Here is an 18,622-nt window from a genome sequence, read left to right as displayed (position 1 = left end):
ACTTCTCTTATTTAGTAAGATAATTTTATATTTTAGATGTCAAAGTGCTTGGATGAAAAAAAATAAATTAGAGCTTGGAATTGCAGGATCAGTGCCTGTTGTGGTTCATGTTTACATTCTGAAATGAGCTGAATCTGGATTCAGGTCCATGCTCTGACATGTCATTACTTGATCTCTTTCTGGCTCAGTCTCCTCTTCTATAAAATGGAGATGATTATCATTATAACTTCATACCACCGTTGTATGCTTTAAATGAGATAATGACTGCAAAATTCTTAACACACATTTGAGGTCAGAACAAGCATGTCATACATATTAGCAATTATTCTTTGAAAACAGAGAGGAAAAAATCCGACCTGAAAGCTCTTTCTGATCAAAGACAAGAGTGGAAGGGAAATGATAAATTTCAATATCATTTTATTTTAGAGCAGCAGAAAGTGCCTGTAAGTTGAGTGAAGGAGAAAAAAAAAGAGAAATGAGAAATCAACATGTATAATGAATGTTTTGAATTATCTTTGGACTCTAAATGACTATTCTTCATTAACACAGAAAACAAGGAATTGTTAGAACAGTGCTTCTCAAGCTGAATGCATACAAATTACCTGAGTAGCTGAGGATGCTATTTGAAATGCAGGTTCTGATTCCGTATGTTTGGTGTAAGATTCTACATGTCTAACAAGCTTCTGGTGATGATGATGATGATGATGGTGGTGGTGGTGGTCTTCAGACCATATTTGAAGCTGGATAAAATTAGAAATCAAGTTATGTTTCTATACAAATATGTAATTGTGTATAGTTAGTATATTGGTAATGTATGGTAATACATAACACGTTATAGGCAGGCATACATTCATGTATCTTGTATGTTTATATACACATATATTCCCTCTTGTTAATAGTAAATCAATAACTGGTATTTTTTATTGTGCTACAAATTAATGGCATGTCCTGGTTTCTTCTTCTGCTTAGTGTTTTTGTTTTAGAAAATGAAAGTCTAAAACAACAAGTTTTATAAATTTCCTTCCAGCATTAGCTTCTTATTTGAATATTTTTCCATTGGGGGAAAAAAGAATTTTTCTTGCAATTATATGGGATGTAAGAGACATAGAAAAAGTCATTTTTGATCCTGAGATATTTTGTTCACCTAGCCCTCAGGAAAATCCTTATGGAGACCACTGCTCTGGAGTCATTTGAAATGTAGAAAATGTAACAATTTTTTTCTCATAACCAAAATATGAATGTCAATGAAGAGACTGTACATGGGTTTATTTAGAAAAACAGCATTAAACTTTCATTTAAAAGAATTAAGTTCAGCTCAATGTCATAAACAAAGGCAAAAGCATTCAGCTTCATATCTTTAATAATTCCAAGGAAATGTGTGTGTGGTGCGGGGGAATGCAGGAAATATAGCGAGAACTTTTAAAAGCACCATGGAGTGAAAAGTCACCTTGGCATACAGTCCAACTTCAAGCGCCTCTCTAGCCAGCATAAACACTTGGACACCTTGTCTTTGCAACATGAGCTATGCAAATTTGCTGCATTTTCTTCATACAAGTTCTGTCAAGTTGGTATTATTTATAAGCTAACCAACTTCACAGCTAGCATTTCACCTTGTCATATTTTTCTGCAGTTTCAGAGCTAACCCAGTCAACCTAGCATCTTTCCTGCATTGTTTAATGTGAAACTGGAGCCATAGCAGCTTCCAGTCTCTGAAAGGAAGAGAATCCATAACTAAGGAAAGGCTTATGATGGGGGTTAATGATGAAAGAGAATCGAGACTATTCTAAAATCCATTCACCGCCCTGCTTCTTTTCTAAAATAACCTTTTTTTCTTTTTCAGATACTGGGAAAAGTATGAGGTGTAAATAATTATTTTTTGATGGTTTAAATATTTCACATAGATTTTTTTTAATCCAGGAAAAAAGACTTAAAAGTCACAGGAGGTGACCTGGCCCAGATGATCTATACAGTCCCTTACCTTCATTCTAAAATACCTTTTTAAGAACACTGTTAATATTGACCAGGTACATGGGGCTGGATGAAGTTGCATGGAAATAACATGCCTATTTCAGAGGCTGTGTTACAAATGATCTGTTAATAGTAATAATAAGTATATACAGATTAGATTTTTTTCATGACATTAACAGTAGATATTTATTCCAAAATTTACATGAATTCTTCTTTAAGCACATTGAACTATTTCCACACTTAAAATTTGAATCATTAAAAAAACCTAATGATAAATGAGACTAAATGAAATGTATGGCTAAATTAAGCTTATCTATACATGTGCACATAATTACACAGAATATCTATGTATGATTTGCTTTTAGCAGTATTTCCACATATACCTGAAATTCCCAAGTGTCCTTGAACAGGGACAGTTTTATGATAGCATCCCATTAATGGATCCCTGTTACCATGGGGACATCAGAGCTCCTTCTCAAAATAACATTTAGTTATGACAATTGAAGCTGCAGGATTTCAATTAAGTTATAAACTGTACTTTCCAGAACCTACAAATTTGAAAGTTACCAAGTTCTGAAGTATTTCCATTTGACGGTGAAGGTGTTGACTTCCAGCTACATTAAAAAAGAAAGAAAGAAAGAAAGAAAGAAAGAAAGAAAGAAAGAAAGAAAGAAAGAAAGAAAAACTTGCTTGTACGAAAAAATAGTAGATCTCTATTCAGTTCTTTACTTTTCTATACTCTGTACATGAGAGTATATACAGCTAGGTTCTCTCCATACAAGAACAATTGAGTAAAATTTATTCACTCCTTCCTTGGTTCATCATTCAGTATGTAGATATTTGATGCCTTGTAACTACCTCCATGTCCAGCGTAGCTCTTGACAGCTTCTAAAATATATATGCATATACATGTTTCAGAGATGGGAAGGATTTTCTGGTTGTTCCCAGTATTCAGTGTTTGCCATAGAGGGCAAGAAGCTGAAGAGAGACAAGCATCTCTCAGTTCCTCAAAAAAGTAGGTCAGTCTTGTTGTTTAATAGGGTCAAGTTGAATGAACTTAGTAGGCTAAGATCACCTTGTCAGTGTCCATGCACCCCAATGAGTGTTTTTTTATATCACATTCTCTATTCGCTAGATTTCCCTACAGACTTAGTGATACACTTATCCTGTATGTTGAACATTTCCAAAGATTTCTGAGACTAAGAAAGCAAGTCAGGATTGTTAGGAGGAGGAATGATAATCTTTTAAAATGTCTTCTTATCCTGACATCCAAAGCTGTGGTGATTTTAGCAAGGTGAGCCACAGTGCAATTTTCAGAAGTCCATTGTTTTTGTTAGTCTACTTTGTAAAAAGTTTTAACTGCAATCTCTCCCCTGTGTCGTACTTTCCCTAGCTTAAGACTTTGGTAAACAAAGAATCTGGTTCCAACAATGGTACTTTCTAACTTAACCACTAGGTGGTCTTGAATTCTAATCTGCCTATGCCACAGTTTCTTCATCTAAAAATTAGGTTAATAAAAATAGCATATGTATATTGAGTGTTTTCTCTGTGCCTGGCACTATGATACTTTTAAACAGTTCAACTTACTTTAAAATTTACTTAACTCTTGCCACATCCAATAAGAAAGATTCAATTACTATTCCCACTTGGCAGGTAGTACAATTTAATGCACAGAGAGATTGAGAACTTGCCCAGGGTTGTATGGGTAGTAAGTGGTTAGACTGGGATTTGAGATCAGACAGCTGGAATCTAAAACCTGAACTGTTAATTACTGTACAGAATTTCTAAAATAATACCACCTTTCTCATTAAGAAGCTTGAGGGATTGGATAAATGAAGCTGAAACCCAGTCAGGGCTTGTGCATCCTGGCTTGAGGCTTCTCCCTCTGAAGAAAAGCACTTCTTATTTGCACAAAAGTACCATAGAGACTAAGGGAACCCTGTTTCAATCATATAGGTCTATGAATTTAGCTTTTGTTCACCTCATTTTTAAATTTGTTATAACAACCGTTCCATTATACAATAATTTAATGAGAATCATTATTCTCTATGATCAATATCCCCCATTCTCCCTGAAATATGTGAAAACATCAGTGTTATTTAGGAACTCTGATTGGTGGCATCATTGAAAACTAAATAGAGACTAATGATCCCTGTGCCTATGGCTTAGGAGTGAGGACAGTTTACAGCATTAAATTAAATATAGTTGAGTCATCAAAAGCATTGTGAACTAAGGTGTATTTAGAGATCTGAACCTTGACATTATGACACTGTGTGCCTTTATGATATATTTTGAGTTCTTGCCACTCTATTTCTTGCCTAAGTACTGTCATCTTAAATTAGCCCCTTGGTGAGGAATCAGAACACCTGAATTCAAGCACTGGCTTTACAACTTGACTCACTTTTTGACCTTGAATGCAAGACACTTGTGATAGCAGGGCATTGCCTTTTCTCTGAGCAGCATGGACAGTGAAAGAAAAACCAGCCTCTGACTCCACAGGGATGTTGTGAAAATAAATGAGATGTAGGTCTACAGAGTCCCTTTAAGCTCTTAGGAATGAAAGAGCTTAACAGGACACAAGGTTTCAGTAGTTATTCTTTCCTTTTGCAGACTCACAAGTGAGAGAGAAAGGTTCCACCTTGGTAAGTTTTGAAGAATACAGCCTCGCCGATTACTTTCCCTGATCTCTAGCTTTGCCTCTTCTACATTCACAAAGTCTATTGTAATTCTGACTGTTGACTCAGTGAAATTAATAAGGATCTGCCATATCCTCAGGCAACAGTGAAGAGCGGTCACGCTCTGTGAGGGGGGAATTATCTGCCACCAGTTGGGCATCACACAATACATGCCCCTACAGTGACTGTGAAAAAATATCTCTAATGAAACAAAGAAAGTGTTACATTGCATAAAAAAAAGGAAGTTGCTAGGATAAAGTCCCCAGCTAGGATATTGATCTAATAGTCTAAAAGTCCAGAGGTAGAAAACTTCCAGCACTTTCTTTTAGGAGAATGAACACATATTTTGCCAGTGTCAGAGACACTCTCTTCCACTGCCAAGGTAGTTCTGAAAGAGAATCACAAATAACCAGCTGATACTCTGCCCTGCCTCAGAATGAAGAGCCCCTGACAGGTGATATAGATAAGTACCATATAACCTGTCACTTTATCTTCCTAAAGAGGGCAGCATAATCCATGGGGTTCACATGAACTCTTCTGTGGCTTCGATCCCGTTCTGACATTCAGGAGAAGAGTTGACAGCCATAGATTAAAGGAAAACACTATAGCGAAAAAAATACTTACAACAGGTAGCTCTGACTAAAGATGTATTTTGGCAAGAATTAGCTAGAAAGACACATTGGCATACTGACATTATTTCTAAGCTCTGGGATAAAGCTAACATCTTTGTCTTAGTCTCATTGGTGCCCACATTTCCTTTAGAGGCTTTGATTTTCTTCATTTCCTCGTTCAACAAATATTCACGAGCCCTGTAATTAATGGGAATCACTGACGGTGTCCCCAAATCTCTTCTCCCTTATTTCTTGAGCAAACGGCTTTTCAACTACACCCTAAATTTTCCAGCTGATCTTACAAGGAATTGTAGTGGCCTATGTTTATGGTAATAGAAATCATGTGGAAGTGATAGGGACAACTTCAGCACTGCTTACTTTTAATAATAATCCTTGACCTAAATGTCCACTGTCTCCACCTTCTACCAAAAATGGCCTCCATCTTTAAAATTTAAGTGCCTTCGGAGTATTAGAGCCAGTGTAATATGCTGAGATTCATCTTAGCAAACTACAAATCGTATGTGTCCTCATGGAACACATAATATAATATTCAACCTCTCTTCTGTCTGGGAATTAAAACCTATGGGAAAAGTACCTACTATACTAAACAATCAAAATACAACAGAGCAGGAGCAAGGAATGGACAAAGACCTGGACTCCAGGGCCAACAAAGAACCAAGGTCAGCCTCTCACTCTATTCATTACTGACCACATCCTTGGACAAATCACTTAAATCTTCTATAAGCCCCATTTTAATTCTTGTGAATCAAGGATAATACAAATAATAATATGTACCTACTTGGATTGTAAAGGATATCAGAAGGATTAGGCATATAAATAGTGGCCACATGAATTTGCCAAGTGTGATCATCAGAGTTCAGTCCCTATGCTTCCATTCTTACCTCTAAATGAGAGAAGCTGAAGAAAAATATAAACATCACTATCTTATTCAAGCCATATTGCTTGCAGCAGGTATTGTAATCCCCATTTTGTAGTTGAGAAAAAATCTCAGAGGGAATACCACCCAGTAAGTGCTAAGCCAGAATTTGTTTTCAGATTCTGATTCCAAAGCACCTTCTACTATATAAGATGTGTCACAATAAGGTCCAGTAATCATTGCTCAGCTATTATTCCAGTGAGAGCAATTCTTCAGGGTCAGATCACAAACGTCAGTTTCTTCCTATTACCTACCCTTCTCGGTAAAATGACAGAGAAATTTCCAGCTCTGGACTCCAATGGATGATTTGGTAACATTTCCCATGTCCCCCTAGCACTTTGTATCTATGCCATTATTCAGTTAATACTGTCTTGTAATTGTTTGCTCAACTGGTATCCCCCAACAAACTGTGAGTACTTGAAATAAGAAATATCTCTGTCCCTGGACTTATTAAGATGCCTGGTATGAACTAGGTACTCTATGAATAATTCTCATGAATAATTCTTATGTGAATAAATGAATGGATATTAAAAACTGAAGTATAAATAAAAACCTACTAAGGTGGTTATTTATTTGAGGTAAAGGAAACGGAGGCATTCCATTTTGAAAATAAATAAATAGCAGTGAAATATTTAATAAAATTCGTCAAGCATAAGATATTTATACATAGTAGCCCCATGGTGGAAATAAAGTATTTTCCAAAAGTTATATGCCAATTGCTTTGACCTCAAAGACATATGAAATGTTATACATCATTTGTAAGGGTTCAGTTCACAAAAGCTATTTTCAGCCTCCATTGAAATTGAAATATTGTACAATTGTGTTAGAAAAATTGCAGCAAACAATATGGTTGAAATGCCAAAAAGAAAAAAAAAAGATTTTTTTTGTTCTTTATTGACAGTACATTTAGAAAGATAAGGAAGTAAATGTGGAATTTTAAAGAATCTAAATTCATTTACTATGCATGTTCAGTGAGTTTGGAGGGTTCTTTATTCTGCCTAATTCCACATGAAAGCTTCCAACTTTCATTCTTTTCACTCTGGAGATATTACCAGCATTCCTATACCAAATAGTCCGGATTAGCCCCTTTTTTCTCAAAAATGAAAGAGAGGGAGACAAATCTTCCTAAGATAACTGGAAAAGAGTTGGAAACAAAAGATGATATGAGTTATATAAGGAAGGTTAAGGGAAAGAAAGTAAACTTCCCAGATAGGCTCTGATGTGAAATTCACTGACCTGCAATCAGTGAAATGTTAAGAAAAGAAACTGATAAGGCAAAAGCTTCATAATGCTTTTTTTTAGAAGAAAATAAAAGGTAAGATGAGGGGCAATTACTCATATCATTCTTCCATGCTGACCAACAAATAACATTATCAGCCAAGAAATTGTGCTTTTTATAAACAAACAAGAGGAGCAGATACATTTCAAGGAAGAAAGAAGGTATGGAAGAAATCTTTCCATTTACATAACTAAGTCAATTGCAACTTGATTTACTTTTAAATATAGAGAAGCTAAACTGATGTGCTCCTTGTTTATGAAAAAAAGGAATAATGTGAGATGGGTAATTAAATTTTTTTTGAATTATAAAGAATAAATTTCCAGACATGATACACTTGTGGCATGGGCAATGCTAAGAAGGCAATATAAAAAAAATACCAAATTAAAGGGGAAACTACTTTGAACACTTATCTAAACACTTAGTCACTATTAAAAGTTGTAAATTTGATTAATAAATGAAGAATCCCGTAATAATCTTCAAAGCTATTTATATGGGCTTAGCAGAATAAAATCAATGCTTACTGATTAAGAGAGGATTTTTTGGCATCTCGGATAATGCTCAGATTCTTCCCACCTTCTCTCTCCCCCTCCCTACCCCACCCCTCCTACCTTCCCCTATCCCCTCTCCCTATCCCTCTCTAAAATTCTCAATCAGTACCAAGGACAGCAGCTCTCAATTTCACATCCCTGCTGGTAACCAATAGAAACTGGACATATTCTAAGTGCCTGACCTACGATTTTCTAATTCAGAATATGATTATTTATATCTATTTATTTTTAAATTTAAAAAGTAATTAAAACAATAATTCACTAAGTTCACAGACTAAATCATTAACAAAACTGAGTACCAGAGATTACTAGAACTGTAAAGATTCTATTTTCAACACAACCTCCTCTTTGTAAAGAGGAGAAGAATAAGTATAAGAGGTCAAGAAATATGGGTTTATTGGAAACTGAGTCTGAATATTATGAAAATGATAGTGATTTTATATCCTTGGAATTCATTTTAAATCCGAGGGTTTTTTTTTTCCTGGTTAATATTACTCAATATCTCCCATGCACCAATTTTAATTTCTAATTTGAAAAATTCCAAAACCAAGATAAGAAAACCAAGCCCTTGACTCTAACATATTACCATTTATTAATAGCAATTTGACTTATGTTACCTTATTTTTACAAAAACATAACCAATATCTCCATCAGTCATGTGATAAGTTTTCAAAAATATAATGGAAATCTATCCTAAATCTTTTGTCATGAGGAGTATATTTCCTGAAGTACTTCTAGATACAAATTTAGTAGAAAGCCATCTAGCAAGTTAGTGCATCCATATTTAATTTGGGTATCACTTTTTCAGGATGTCAGGCACTTTAAATCTGACTCTCTGTCCCTCTTCACTCCCCTGCCTTTCTATAACAATGCATCAATTACAATGTATCAAACTATCCTGTAAAGCTAAACAGTGGTGCCTGCTTGTAGTTGCTACTATTCAGGCTACTCAAGAGCAAGTACCAGGAAGGCCAGCCTGGACAATATAGCAAGACTCTATCTGAAAATTTTTTTTTTCCTTTCTGGTGTCTGCTCTCCAGTTCTATGAACAACTTAAAGTCAGATGCAAAGTCCTCGCAAATGATTCGTTGTGTATTTTCTCAAAATGCATGAAAGTCACAATGCTCTAAAAATATACTATAATTTCTAAATTATTCCTTACCTGAAAAACTTGAATGGTGAATTAAGTGAACAAGAGAGAAGAAGAAACCTATAATACTGTATAATAAGAGGCAGTAAACAAGCTCTGATGTCTTACAGGTCAGGTTTTAAATCTTAGTTCTGCTGTTCCTAAAGCACCCTGAGAAAATTAATTAAATGTAGTTGAAAATGCAACAATAGTGATAACATCTGCTTCTAAGAATTGTTTTAAGTATGAAATGATGATAGGTGAAAAACTATTCCTGGCCACAATGAGTGCTAATATAAGGATATGCCCAAAGCTACAATAAAATATTGGTGACATGTACACAAATTCTGATAAAACAAAGAGAAGAGCACATGAGTTTATGTAACAAGAGATGGTTACCTCATTACACCAGTGTGGGCTGCAGCAATAAAGAAGGAAAATTTCAGGAGACTTCCTGGAGGAAGTTACATTTCAATTAAGGCAGAAAAGATGAATCAATTTAACTACTCAAAGAGGAGGAAAAGGTAATACAGCTTGGGGGAATACTTCGTGCAAAGTATTCTTCCCTAGGAGATAAGAAAATACATGGTGATTCAGGTAAAAACAAAAGTTCTGATTAACTGTGGCATCAAATCAGAGTAACACTGAAGTTGTCTGAATATGAAGCTAGATTGCAAACAATAGCCAGCCCATAAAAATCTCAGATGTCCTGCCAAGGAACTAGCACCAAATCCTGAGAGCAACTAACGGCCACTAAAGATCAGTATTCATTGAAGTGGTGCAATAGAATTTGCACTGTAGAAGGATAACCTCAAACTGTAATGCAAAGAGCAAATTGAGAGAAGGTGGAATGCTGAAGTGGTGAGATCAGAAGCAAAACCCTTGGCTAAAACATTAATGGTGTGATCTAAGAAACAGCCCATAAGAGACTAAATATTAGTATCCCAAATTCTCACCAAATATTCAATGAATACTGACCTTTAGTGGCCATTAGATGCTCTCAGGATTTGGTACTAGTTCCTTGGCAAGACATCTGATATTTTCATGAGCTGGCCAAATGGATGCCCAATAGACATTTGTTGAACTAACTGAACAGGAGGAAAAATATGAACACACCTTAGAGACTGAGCATCTCTGCTGTCTACACAAGAGTCATCTCCATCCATTCCTCATTTCTGCATTTCATGCTGTTCTATAAAATAAAAAGGTTTAGAGTCATTTATGAGAGGTAGGTAGGAAGATAAAATAAGAAAAATGTGATTACAAAGTGTAATCACTTTATATTACTGGTGTTTAACAGGATTAACACCCACTTATGCTAATTGTGGTGTCTTAGGTTTTATATGTGCGCAAAATTTATATTTCTTAGGACATGATTTGACTTACAATCTGCCCAAACCCATGAAATAGCAGAAGATATTAGTGTGCATAAGTCTATTTATTTATACTAAAACAAACAAATATATACATTTCGACCTCCATCTTTGAATAACACAACTAACAGTAGAAGATAAAGCTGTAAAATATATTATACTGATTACTTAGATCATCCATCCTTTTGACAGCATCTATTTCTGGCTCCATAAATCTTTTTTTTTCTTCAATGTTCATTTTGTTCAGATTGGTGCTTAATGTGGGATACTCAACACTCCTGACCCAGCCAAATGCATCTACATAGGGCATCTCCTCCTTCTCCAATCTATTACAATTCCAAAGAACTTTCAAAAGACCCTGTGGCTTCCCAAAGGCTCTGTGTGTCTAATTTCCTCCTGACCCCCTATTTCTTCGCATCCGTTTTGGAACAGGTGTGAGCAGACACAAGCAGGTCCAGGGAGCCCACAGTTCAGTGCTGGCACAAGATAAGGGTTATCTTCCTGCAGTAAATGACTCCAACATTGTTTTCCAGGATGCCAACTTCCAATTAGTGTCATCTTTTGCTCCATGTCCTAGGGCAAAAGTCCTGTTTATAGAGAATAGACCAGGGTGTTCTGAGAGATGGGCCTTAATGCCAGAAAAGAGAGTATGACAGATTCCTTCCCATAGTCAAGCAAGACTGGTCTGTTAGTTGAAGGCGCAGTCACTGTCACCCAGTGCAAGGTCAGCCCCTCATTCATGAATGGGGATACTAATTGACTTTCCAACAATGAAGCCAAATGTGCTTCCAGATGTTGAGCTAGAAAGCAATTGAGATTGCTGCAAGCACATTTAAAAAAAATAATAAAAAAATGAAATCCCACAGTTAAGACTCATGAATTATCCTTGGGAGTAGTATGTTGATACAAACAGAAAGGCAAAATCTTTTGTCAACTAGACTCCAAATTGTTACAAAAATCTCATTTTGCTATATAATAAATGTCCTGTAGACTTTAGATTCTCTACAGATAATATGAATGGTGAAAGTGAGGGGAAATAGGTGGATTATTTTCCTAACACTTCACACAATGACATAGCATGGTTGATTGAACCAGTTCAATGACAAAAACATTTTAAAAGTTATTGGATCTAGTCAACTAGATTTTGTTTTGTTGGTTGTAGGCTGTTTTGTTGTTGTTTGGTGTTTTCTTTGTTTGCTTGCTTATTTGTTGCTTTTCCTGAATGAATAAGATAAATAATCACCAGATGGGTTACCCTGTGTAGACAGAGGTTTTGCAAAGACCTCTTTTTACAATTCCTGGCAATCCTGAGGACAGGCATGACATATGAGTTCAATAGAAGAACCTGATTCAGAAACAAATGAAGACACACCTGCCTGACCTCCTTAACTGGCTTGGTCCATCGACACAGAAGCCCACCCCAGACAAGTCTTTTTTGGTCCCGTCCACAGGCCAGCTTTTGGTTCATGTCCTCATATTTAACTCGGAGGACTTTATCTGCTTATTTACCATTAACCCTTGGTAAACTCTCTCAAATATAATTTCGTACACACATTATGTTCCTATATGACCATCAGCTTATGCACCTCTCCATTTTTCCCAATCCTTAAATAAGGATCTAAGGTGGCTATCATCCTGCTTTGCCCTCTCCAGTTCAAGAAAAGAGAATAGATGTAAACAGTCAACTCTTGTGCAAAGACCAATTTTAGATACCGAGTTACTTCAGGTGTAGAAATGTTTGCAAACTCTCCTTTTTCAGTCCCACCTAAAATCTCATCTGAATGTGTCCCTGTTTCTGCAAGAGATGGGAAGAGAAGCCTTGGGAGGAACTCTCATTGTGCACTCCTCTAATATGAGGGCTTTTGCAAGTCACCTGAACTCCTCCTGCTTCAGTTCCCTCCTCTTTAAAAAATGAAGAGTAAATGAGGTAGGACATTAAGAAGACACTTCAGGATATAGAATCACTCTATTATGTTTCTTTTTTGATTTTTGATAAGAAAATTGGAGTTCTAAGCAGTAGTATTAGTTCTATTCAAAAATAAGCACTTCTTATATCCTGATTATGACAGGCTGTATTTTAAAAAAATGGCCACAGCAATAATTTCAGTACCACTTGCTTTTCTAGCACATGACCACTGTCATCAAGAGGAGAAATCTGGTTTTTTCCATCTGATCCTCTAGGTCTCCATGACTTCCTGCAAATAGCACATGGTAGGGGCGACTCCAAATGACTTCCAAGACTAGCTCACAAAAAGCAATAGTTTTTTGCTGGTTGTATGTAGATGCCATGCGGTAAGGAAACAGTACTTTCACATTTAGATATTCCTATCATCAGTCCCAGCAAATGTTCCAGAAAGCAACAAAAATCAAGCACCAAGTGCATGAACAAATAAAATGATTTAATCAGGAAGGAAGTAATGAACAGAAAAGGGCATAGATAATTCCAGCCCCCAGACTCTGAGCTGCCTTAGCTAAATCTAGAATAAAGATGACTGTCCTCACAAGTTCTCACCCAAAGTGCAGATTTGTAAGCAAAATAAATGCCATCATTGTTTTAAGCCACAAAATTGGGTGGGGGGATTTGTTAAACAATCAATAATCAAAACATAGAACGCTAAATCTAAGGAAATGAAGCTCACTATTACTAAGTTTAGAGTTGAAAGGGATTTTCAAATGATGTCATCTGAGATTTTTGAAACATAAAATTGAAATGTGTCCTCAAAAATTTCCCAATCCACTTTTCTTGTTCTGTAAAAACCTTGCTACAGATCTTATAAGTAACTTAGGGGTAGAAACAACTCCAGTTCAATACTGCCCTTTCTATCATATGACTATGAAAACCACACAAGGTCATTAGGTTCAAGGTACCAAGGGTCAATTTAGTACAACCCTTCTTCAAGGCCACCAGAGCTCACTACAATGCTTCTATGCCCTTTTCTGTTCATTTCTTCCTTCCTGATTAAAAAAGAGCCTGAACTGAATTTGTCTGTTTTAGCATGCAAGGTCAGGAGGCCAGATGGGCTCCAATAGGCTCAACTAACAAGAAAGAATAAAAAAAAATGTGTCAAACCATAAAATCAGCAGATGTGACTCCAAACAAGGGACAGAAAGGGCAAAGAGACTTGAGTGTAAAACTGCTGTTTTTCTACAGCCACTTTTCTGCATGTAAAAGCCTGCACGTGCTATAACATTGAGCAGGTGGATTGGCAGAAGCCTCTCTTTGGCAGGTGAAATTCCATGTGATTATTTTATCTTTTTAGGAGCTCCCTACTATGGTAGACTTGTATACACACATAGCCCATTAATTAGAAAATGTTACATCACATAACGAATGGCAGGCTCTTTAGTCATAGAAGGGGGAATACGGAAGAGTCTTGACACAAGAATCTGTCTTTGTTGCAGCTAGACATGCAAACTACTTAAATCGGCCAACAAAAACTTGGTTTTTTAACGCTCATGAATTCCCCTTTCTAAATGAAATCAAACCTGAACCAAATGTTGACTCCCTATCAAAATAGCCCAAGCATGCTCATGGATGCATACATGAATGTGAGATATAAACAAATCTAAAAAAATGGTTAAAACAATAAAGAAGAAAATTGAAATGAGAAGAAAAAAAGAATGACATAAAGGAAGAAATAGCAGAAGAAAGGAGTAGAGAATTAAGGCTAGCTACATTCATCATAATTATGGTTCAACACATTACATTCCTCTTATTCCAAAAAATACTTCTCAGGTAAAGAATCGGTTATAGACTCTGTTAATTAAAATGTTGGGCTGGGGTTGTGGCTCAGTGATGGAGCGCTTGGCTGATACATGTGAGGCCCTGGGTTCCATCCTGAGCACCACATAAAAATAAATACATAAAATATAGTTTTTGAATGTCAATCACATTTTTCTGAAGTCTTAATAGTTCACAGTAGATCAAAGATGTTTTTCTCTCTATTGTCCCTAAATGCTTCATAGTCATGTTTAATTCAGGGGTCAGCAAACTCAAGTTAACATCTGTTTTGTAAAGGAATCTGTTTTGGAATACAGCCAGATCCATTTGCTTAGTACTTTCTGTGGCTTCTGTGGAGCCACAATGGTAGAGTTACAACAGAAATGTTGTGGCCACAAAGTTGAAAAATATTTACTTTCTGGACCTGAAAGAAAGTTTTGCAGACACCCAGTTTGAATACTGCCAAGTACTCCTAGTTTGTGGTGCCTGCCCTTACTTCTGAAATTTTGTGGGATTTCTCAGCCTCAGCAGGGTGGTTCTCTTTTTCTGATAGCTGATGGGGTGGGAGACCTGATTTTTAAAGACAAAACTGTTAGGGCCACTAATCCTAATATGTCAGTGAACATGAGCATGTGTTTCATGGAACTTTCCACAAAGATCCACTATAGAATCTCCTTATCAAGAGCACAGTTCAGATTTTTTTCTATAATTTCATTTTCTTTATTTTAAAATATTTGCAGTATTTGATGACGACCTTGTTGAACAAAAAGTGGAGGGAGTACCTTCTGTGAACTTGACTATCCACTGACTACATATAAGCAAGCGGCTGCTTCTGTTTGAACAAAGTCAATTTCAATAGCAAAGTCTTTCTCGTTTAGCCACAAACCACTGGTTTTCTTGTTCTAGAGAAAGAAAGATCAGATGAAATGCATGTCTCTTAGTACTAAATCTGCTTAGCTACAAAAATCCTGAGAAGAAACTTAGAAGGGAAAAAATTGGAGTTGGTGGGGGGGGGGATGAAGAAGAGAACGGGGTACAAAAATCACAGGAGAAAAGCGCTAATCACTTTTATTGTTCTTACCTGGGGTCTTCTAAAGAGTCAAATTAAATGGTTGTCTAAACAAAGTGAATAATTTTCTACGTTTAAAACAAAGTGAAATGTTGATCCTGGCTAATGTTCTAGGGTATCTGAAATTGCCCTGAGGGTGATAAAATGCATCTGAGCAAAGACCCAGGAGAAGTAGCAGCACTGTTGGCATCTGACACCCAGACTCAAAAGAAAATGGCTTGAGAATGAGAATGAAGCCAGGAAATGAAGACAGGCAAGTTGTAACAAGAAGAATAAGAAATGAGGAAGCACAGAGGCTGAATTTTTTGTTGTTGTTGTTTTGCTTTGTCTGAATTTATAGTGTAGCTTTATGCATTTCTCTGAAAGAAAAAACAAATTGGAAAAACATCTGAAAACATCTCCATACATACCTCAGTGTTCTGACAGCTTTCCAGCTCACGCAAGCCGGGTGCTAATGGCTCATTATAGCATGCAAGATGCATGCATGTTCTCATAATTCACAGTCAGTTTCTCTGTACTTGTCTATAGATAGTGAACTTCCATCATGTTTAATCACCAGTTTTGTCAACCTAGGGGTGCTTACATTCCCAGATGTTGACTAACTGTAAGGATTGATGGTCTTCCAGATGTGTCAGGATTTCTCACACCTCTGTCAACTCCAAGAGAGTTACATGAACTCCTATCTGAATCAATGACCACTTATGGATCTCTCCCACATGTCTCTTTGGCAAAAGCACCCCCTTTCTGAAGAAATCAAATTGAGCAGTGGATTCTATAAACATAAAAACACATGAAACACCCCCCACCAATGTCACCAGTTGTTTTAGAAAAATGAAAAACAGATGCAAATTAGGTGCGACTAACAACTTGGTCCTACCATTTCCGTAACCTGTGTAAACAATAACTTTGTGATATTATAAAATAATGAATTATCGTGACCCAGAATTAAATCCAATTGAATTAATTTGGCCATCAAAGATAGGCATAGTGAATTGAGTAAAAGAAGCTTCTCAAAACGGTGAAGCTAGGCAAGGTAGCTCGTGCCTGTGGTCCCAGCTAGTCTGGAAGCTGAAGCAGGAGGATTGCTTGAGATCTTGAGGAGGAGAAAAACACTGTGTGGAATTAGCTTGGACCTGGACAGTTCATAAAATGTTGATCACAGTTTTTTCAATGATCAATTTTTAATTTCCATTTGCCTTTGAATTCCTTGATTGCGGGCAAAAATACCAATTGATATGCCTTAATAGATGAGGCTTTCAAAGTTCCAAAATAGACAAAAAGTTTGGACAAGTTTCAGCCAGGCACCCAAGCTTCTGCATATTCATTAAAACTTAGTTAGAACTCTGGGCTTTTGCAAATCCTCCATTTTTTATAAATATGATAATGTACCCGCCGTGACAACACAAATAATCTAATAAGAATAATGATAATTTTGGAAATTATCCCAAAGCAAATTATCATGAGTTTTTGTTTTACATTATAGGAAGACATTTGTCTTTTTTTTCCCCTCTGTTATAGAATCTTTCAACCATGTTGAAAATGAAGGCCCTGGAAATTTATTTGGTGATTACAGTTACAGATCGTTAATATAAACTCAAGGAATTATACTCCAACCAGTTTTCCACTTTAACAAAGAAACTACGTTTACTCTGTGAGGCAAAACATCTGGATGGACTAAGGGTACCTCAATTAATTATTAAACCTTAATAACATTCTGGATATGTGGATAATTGATCAATTTCTCACACCTCTGTCAACTCCAAGAGAGTACATGAACTCCTATCTGAATCAATGACCACTTATGGATCTCTCCCACGTCTCTTTGGCAAAAGCACCCCCTTTCTGAAGAAGTCAAATTGAGCAGTGGATTCTATAACCATAAAAACACATGAAACACCCCCCACCAATGTCACCAGTTGGTTTTAGAAAAATGAAAAACAGATGCAAATTAGATATGGGTGACAACTTGGTCCCATCATTTCTGTATATTTTTCCATTTCATCATGATAATAAGTATCAAATAGAAAGTAAGTGCTGTGAACTAACTTCAGATAACACTCAAGGAAAGACTTTTGTATCTGTTTGGGACCCAAAGAATTTTTCTCTCTGATATTTACTTGCAGATATAAAGGAATCTCCATGAGGGGGACTAACACTTACAGGTCTTGCATAGAAATGCCACAATTTGACCAAATAAAGAATAGAAAAGCAAAGATCTAGAAGAGGATTTCCAAAAACAGAAATTATTTGAAAAGCAAAGATTAAAACTCAAGCCCACATATTCTTTGCCAAAACTTGCCTACTGATCTACTGAGGGTCCTCTAAAATCATGTACCAAGCTTTTTCATCAAATAGTTTGATTTAATTCAGAGAGAGAGACATGGGGGAGGGCAAGAGAGAAAATTACAGAATTGTGGAAGTAGGTTTTGTTCTAGATTTGTGATTTGCATTAAGGTATTATTCCATAAAGGTGTCTCAGGAGCCACCACTGGGGAAGAGTGTAGACCAGGGAGACACCAGGTATTCCTTGGAGTCATCTCCACTTTCCACCATTTCCCAGGTGAACACTCCATAAAAGATTCCACATAAGAAAAGGGAGATCTTCAGCTAAAACCACTGCTCCTCAAAAGTATTATCCCAGGATCAACAGCACCACATCACCTGGGAACTTGTTAGAAAATAACATGTTCAAGCCCCATTTCAGGTCTACAGAAACACAACTCTAGGTAAGGCCTAGCCATTTGTGTTTTATTAAGCCCTGCAGACATTTCCCCCCTTGCTAAGATTTGAGAACCACTACATAATACGATTCCAGACATCACCTCCTCGCAGAAGTCATCTGTGGCTAAACCTTTGTTCCCTCCCTCAAATCCAGCACATTCTCACACCCACACAAATAGTGGGTTTGGTGTCCTTCTGGATTTACATACACCAGTGGGCACTGCATTTTTGTGTTAGTATTTCTTTGTGTGTCTGCCTTGCCCATAGCCATATAAATTTGTCAAAAATAAATCACAGGATACCCTGGGTTTGGCAGTTTTGGGGTTTTTTGTTTGTTTGTTTGTTTCTAATTCCAGCATTTTAGTATAGCTACTGGCAAAGATAGGTGCTCTATACATATTTGTTAATTATGGGGACTTTGATATTTATGTATTTTGTTTAATTATATCTTCTTCAAATAAACTCTTTGATATGACATAACATATAGTATAACATAAGCATATTCACATAAGCAGAATGCGACCAAAATTAAACCAAATAATCAATACAAAGAGAATCAAAATCCAAGGGATTTGTTCCCTCATCTTAGGA

General features: G+C 36.4%; 1 long non-coding RNA gene across 2 annotated transcripts in view; it reads right to left on the bottom strand.

Annotated features, from left to right (window-relative positions):
- LOC144377905 (uncharacterized) overlaps nt 1–18,622 on the bottom strand; it is a 63,160-nt gene that overhangs the window by 8,690 nt on the left and 35,848 nt on the right. For both annotated transcript variants that reach the window (XR_013439180.1, XR_013439181.1), the window contains exons 2-3: nt 10,264–10,339; nt 603–740 (exon numbers count right to left, since the gene is read on the bottom strand). This is a non-coding gene — a long non-coding RNA (uncharacterized LOC144377905). The remainder of the gene's footprint in view (nt 1–602; nt 741–10,263; nt 10,340–18,622) is intronic.

The sequence above is a fragment of the Ictidomys tridecemlineatus genome, chromosome 5, assembly GCF_052094955.1.
Source record: "Ictidomys tridecemlineatus isolate mIctTri1 chromosome 5, mIctTri1.hap1, whole genome shotgun sequence".
Lineage (NCBI taxonomy): Eukaryota > Metazoa > Chordata > Mammalia > Rodentia > Sciuridae > Ictidomys > Ictidomys tridecemlineatus.
Note: the sequence above shows the minus strand (reverse complement) of the source record. Positions and strands in the feature narration are given on the sequence as shown.